Source organism: Acanthopagrus latus, chromosome 23 (assembly GCF_904848185.1).
Source record: "Acanthopagrus latus isolate v.2019 chromosome 23, fAcaLat1.1, whole genome shotgun sequence".
Lineage (NCBI taxonomy): Eukaryota > Metazoa > Chordata > Actinopteri > Spariformes > Sparidae > Acanthopagrus > Acanthopagrus latus.
Genome location: NC_051061.1, coordinates 11,381,299 through 11,387,298, shown reverse-complemented (window position 1 = coordinate 11,387,298; position 6,000 = coordinate 11,381,299). Strand labels below are relative to the sequence as shown.

The 6,000-nt window shown below is 42.1% G+C and overlaps 1 protein-coding gene across 3 annotated transcripts in view; it reads left to right on the top strand.

The window, feature by feature from the left end:
- The first annotated feature begins 276 nt into the window (after positions 1-276).
- Positions 277-6,000, top strand: part of tnrc6c1 (trinucleotide repeat containing adaptor 6C1) — a 43,432-nt gene continuing 37,708 nt past the window's right edge. For all 3 annotated transcript variants that reach the window (XM_037087750.1, XM_037087749.1, XM_037087748.1), the window contains exon 1: positions 277-456. The gene's annotated coding sequence lies outside the window, so the exon portion shown is untranslated. The remainder of the gene's footprint in view (positions 457-6,000) is intronic.

Genomic DNA, 6,000 nt, shown 5'->3' with positions numbered 1-6,000 from the left:
GACACGAATTCTGCCCTCTGTTGGTATAAAAACATAGCACGGCTTCAGTGTTGAACTAACTGCGGGTTGAAATGCTTTTATATTTATATCCCAACACGACGACACACTGTTCGCACGTAGTTTGTCGAAGAGTGCACGTTCATACGGCCCTTCTCCTGCTATGTATCGTAAGGAGTGGGGAGGCACGAGGCCACACAGCTGCAGGCTCGAGCCCATCAGTGCGGTGCAGGGGAGAGAATGATGGAGGGGCTGCAGTTGTCATGGAAACGCCGGGGGAGGAGCGCCGTGGATCGCGACCAGTTTGTTTTGTTATTGAAGGTCACGTGGCAAGGTGAGGCTCCTCCCCTCTCCCCCCGTTACCACCGATTCAACCGTCTCGAGCTGCTGCTCCGGTCAGTTACTACAAAATGGCTGCAGAGGCTCCGCCGCCAACGAGAACCTCCTGAACGCTTCATGGTAGGATTTATTAATCCCTTTGAGCGATTAGCACGACGCATTTGCACCTTGTCGGTTTCGGTTGCGGAAATACGCGATATTTAGACTGTGAGGGGAATCAAAATGTTTTCAGCTCAGCCCACTTTGACATCAATGTTTTCTTCGCTGCGAGTGCTCTTTATGGCAGTTCTCGCTGACATATTGGTCCTTATTTTTAGTTCATGCATTACACGCGTACCTTGGCAGATATTCGGTCGGGGTTTCTTTATAAATGGCTTAATGGTAACTTGGACTAGTTGGCCCTAACCAGCACACAACTGATTCAAGGACACCCCGTGTTATTGCTTGTTGAGTTGTCGTTTTTGTAGTAGGCTAGCTCGGCAGACATTGGTTGAGCACTTGCTGTTGCACTGGTGTGGAAGGGAGCTGGATATAGTTGCAGCTCCTTCTCACAAAACATGCTCCAGAGAGAGGGAGAGAGAGGGGGAGCTGCCTGGATCCAACATGCATCACCTGATTGGCAGTAAACGCATTAGCAAGCCGAGTTTAATCACTGTCCTCATGTCCACATACATCGCTTTTTCCAGTTGCATTTACTCAGACCAGTTGCAACGTCTGTACCCTTAATCCATTCAACCATTTATTCATTGAATAGCTAGTTAGGTACCAGCTGGCCCTCACTTTAGAATCAGTTAGTGGCTTTTATTATATGCAGCAAATACATTGTAGCTACGTGTTTCTTTGATATAACCTTGAGATGGTCGTTGAAATTGTTGCTGGATTGCTCAGTAATTTCTCTTTGGTGGACATCTAACTATAGTAAACCTTGAGATACATGATGCATCAAAGATTGCTTCCTATATTCCCTGCTCCTGCTGCAGCTTGATATCCTGCAGTGACACAGGACGACAGTGTGTGCAGACAGGGAATGCCAGCACCCTGATGCATGTAGAGGGCAGACTGACGTAAGCTTTGAGGCTCGCTGATTTTACTAATGTGTTAGAATCCCTAATTTGGGCCTGTGCCTGGCAAGGGATGAAGAGATCGTGGTAGAAAAGGGAAGGCGGTGGCGGTCTTTTCTGTCCGTGTTGGGTCAGGGGCCCCAGTCAGCACCCAAGCCTCTGAAAGAGGCAGTGTGTATTCACAGAGAGGCGCCGAAGGGGGCTTGATAACAAAAACAGGCCTCTAAATACTGTGATTACTATAAGGCTTAGGTCATAGCCTCACTTTCAGTTGAAAACTCTCTATGGCTTTTTGCTTAGCGTTGGACTAGAGGGCTGAGGGGCATTTTGCCAGATTGTGTCATTTGGTTTGGCGGGTTGTTTGGTGTCAGTGATCAGATGCTTAGCTGGAGTCCTCAGTGGAAATGATGAGCTTGCATATCTCTGAAAGGCAGTTGATTGCTGTCAAAGAAACACATCTCTGTTTTGAGGTTGTTGTTTATTTTAAAGCAAGTTTGCACAAATGCTTTCTATTCACCCTGTGTAGGTTTAAATGCTGAACCAGTTGTTGTCATATTTTTGTCCAGTTAACTTCTTTAAAGTGGTCAAAACTATTAATACGTAATTCCTTTATAGATACCATTTGTTTGAAACAATACTATATCTGCATCTGATCATGTCAAGCACTGAGTGCCGGTTGTAAAAAAGAAAATAATTTTTTTTATTTTTTACTATTATCAGGCTTTAGTAAAACCTGAGAATAGTCTCACACCTCAGACTCTTTTATATCTGTTCTGTTTGCCTCAGATTGCTTTTGTCGTAGTATTAATAGAAGAACTGTTACTATTACTATGTTGTATTAAAGGTTACAAATCTCATATGTGACAACCTAACAGTCATGTTTTTGAATATTATGCAAATTAATAGCAGTAATGGGGGGGTCAGTGTCTTGGCAGTATTTTAAGATAAGTGCTATTTTAAAGCATTTCTTAAATATTATGTTGCAGAGACAAAACTGGCAGAATCAAATTGGTTTTATTGTTGCGTAGAGTTATGTGAGCTTTCCCTCCAATACAGGTAATTACTTCACACTGAGGTTTAGTTTTTTATTTATTTATAAAGACAATGTGGAAACATTCAGAAAAGCTATGTTGTAGGAGTTTAATATGACATTTGTTAGTATGTTCTTTGATCTGTAAATTGTCAACCAGACTCATAAATGTGTTCCCATTACTTTTGGAGCAGACAACTGACATTGGGGACTGGAGGCAGTTCTTTTGGAGTGTGTCCATACAAGTTATTTTAGGGCCAGTTCAGAGTGCCAGGAGTGCAGCATGAGTTTCCCTTTTCCTTGTCGTCAGGCTGGGTCAGAAAGCATTAACATGACCACACTGAGAATAGCTTCAAGTACTTTAGAGAGTGCAATCCTCTTTACAGAGCACAAGGACTTTGTCAGTGCTTACCTAGCAGTTTTCTAAACCGTCACCAATTTGAAACGTGGTGCTGACTAACTTTGTTTTTGGTTTTTGTTATGTGTTTGTTTTGTTTTCATTGTGCATTTGAAAACCTGCTGCTGCATGTCAGATATTTTTCAGTGCAAGCTGAAAAAGCTGTGTTGCCCTGAAGTGTGATTGTGCATGAGAGCAGAGGGAGCTGCACATGCTGCCATAGCAGTGGCTGCTGCTGCTGTGGTTGCTAGTGAGCGTTCTCCCAAGGGCTCGCCGCGCTCTTGTTTGGCTTGCAGCGATGGCATTCCTGGCTCTGTGCCCAGCGACTGCCGTCTAGCACCCCTTCCCCCATCTCTCACACATACACACAAACCAGCCGCATCAATTGTAGCCCCCCCCCCCACCTCATCTTCATTGCTTCAATGTGGGGCAGTGTGGCATTTACATATCCACAGTTCACCTTGTACACATTGACTCTCCTTCCTCTCAATATCCACACAAATTCTCTTCACAATTTTTACACCTGCTTTTATTAGGCTGTCCTTGGTCTCGCCCCAGTCTGAGTGTCATTTTTTTCTCTTCCTTTTGCCTTCCTTTGTCAGCAGAGTGAGTGTCTGGTTTTAAGAGGGACACCAAGCTCTAATCCTGTTGTTCTGACAGGAGGATATAATTCCACAACAGAGCTGAGCTCATTGACCTACGTCCTTCATATTGGCACGAGCTGTGCTTCCTTGCCAGGAACGGCTGCTCATGATGCAGCTCAACCCACTACTACGAGTAAACTGCGAATAAAAACGAGATTGTTGTAGCCCCATATGTGTAATTTTTATTTATTAATAGAATAGACTTTGTTATTATAAATTTATATATGTGTACAGTTGATAAAAGGGCCCCTTGGAATTGGCTTTATTTTCAAGAATATCATAAGTAATGTATGTGTGAGTCTTTATCTTTAAGAAGTGGTTTGATTTAAGTTTTGTCTTATGTCACAGTGCTGCAGAATCCAAATGAGCAGGAGGTACCATTGGTACATCCTCCCCCATCTCACCGTCAGTCAGCACTCTGAATCCAATGGACGCACATCTGTCCAAGCCAGGCAGATGTTTGTAAATGAAACAGCAGCCTTCATTGAGTGAGACCCCCTCTGTCTTGCTCAGGGACCAAATGTTTCTTAAACTGAAATCATTTTGACACATTGCTTGGCACTCACTCTCTTCATCCGGGTTGGAGGCCAACAGCAGCTCACATTAACTGGAGCATCTCTCTTATCCTCTGATCCTACATGACACAAGCCCCACTGATGCCTTTGAAAGGAGCAGCACCAGCTATATTTAGCATGGCAGCTGCACCAGCAGGTTCCATACCCAGACTCTTGGAGGTATAAATAAGTGCTAATTGTGTGAATTGGTAGATAGGTGTGTGGAGGCGTTGTGTTTTTGTGTCAAAGCACATACTAACAACAACCTAATATCTGGCATGCAAACTGGCCTCCACCGAGCCTGGAGTGTCGCAGGACAGGCTGAATTCAATTGTCAGCTCCAGCAAACCTTGAAGGCATGTGCTGAGCAAGTAAGGAGCCTCAGTGTGCAAGTGAGTGCAAAAGAAGTGTCTTATAGCTTATTTGTTACTGCCAGTACTTGCAATTTTTAAAAGTGTATGTAAATACAAATTCTCACCTTTTAAAGTGAAAACATTAAAATTGTGATGGAATATTTGGTTCAGCTCATTTAACTGTGCTGAAATAACTAGTCACAGTGTTGTTTCTTTGTTTGGTTGGTTTTTATGGATCCGTTAGCAGTGGCTGATAATTCACAAAAGTTTTTATGATCTTCTAGCAACTCCAATCACAGGAAATTCAGAACAGCCATGACACTGATTAAATAACATCTAAAGTATGTCTACCAATTACATGTTCAAACATTTGTCGCCACAGCTGTGTATGTTTTCCACTGATGGACTCATGAGTCAGGTTTCTGGGTTCAGTTTACTGTATGTATTTCTTTCACTGTGTGATTTGCCTGTTATGGATATATTGGCCACGTAAAAAGCAGAAAGCACAGGTTTACCTTCTAAGAAATATAGTAATAGTGCTCTTGTTTGATTCTGGTCTTCCTGGAATAGTTTTTCACTTGTATTGGCTGTGTTGAAGGACGGATAAAGACGATTGTGGGGTCTGATCTTTGCAGTGAACGGAAGGCTTCCCCTCGGTTACCCTTTGTCCCCTGTTGGTTAACCACTCAGTCTGAGAACAGAGGTGACCATGGCCTCTGGGAAACGGTGGCAGCAGCTGCTGTCATCAAGTTCACAAAGCATTGCTGCATACTTTGTAAGATGACATTGGATTGCACCATAGGTATACATACATTATTCACACATTATTGCACACTCTTAAGTCAGGATGCAGATGTTCTAACCTGCAGTTAATATGCACATTACAGTTCCAATTATAAGATTATTACTCAAACACAGTATTAATAATACATTGATGTCCTCTGACATATTCAGGTATCTAAAAGGCATGAGGAAACAGCACTGTACTTACACATGTTGACTGCTTTCAAACACCTTGCATTACAATTCATAGTAGCTCCTTTGAGCCATATAGAAGACAATAGTGAATTGCAGTATACAACTTTGAAACTCAGGAGACAGTTTATCAGTTCACCTTAATACTATACTTTATGCAAATACATTCTCATGATCAATTTAGAGATATTCAGTTGATAGGCTGATGGTTTCTTTTATTGCTAGCAGGGTGTTTTATGCTTACTTTACCATCATCTTTGTGAAATGGAAGAAAATACATCTTCCTGCAATATTTCAAAGACAGCACAAAACTCTAGTATCACTAAAAATGAACAATATTTAATTATAGCATAGCTATGTATAAGTTTCACTGAATACACATAGTAGTCATTTTCAAACTTTTTCTAAATACTTGAACTTATTACATCTGCTCCAGAAGGGCAAGAGAGAGCCGTCAAACCATTGAAAAAAGTAATAGTTTTTGACTATTCAATCACTCTCTTGACCCCAAGCTCCAATGACATCCTCCATGCCCACAACTGCCTAATTTTAAGCTCAGATTTCTGTTTTAGTTTCTGATGCTTGTTTACTCTTGCTTTTCCTTTCCATTATTGAACCTCCACAATGAAACTGATTTCAACGCACTGCTT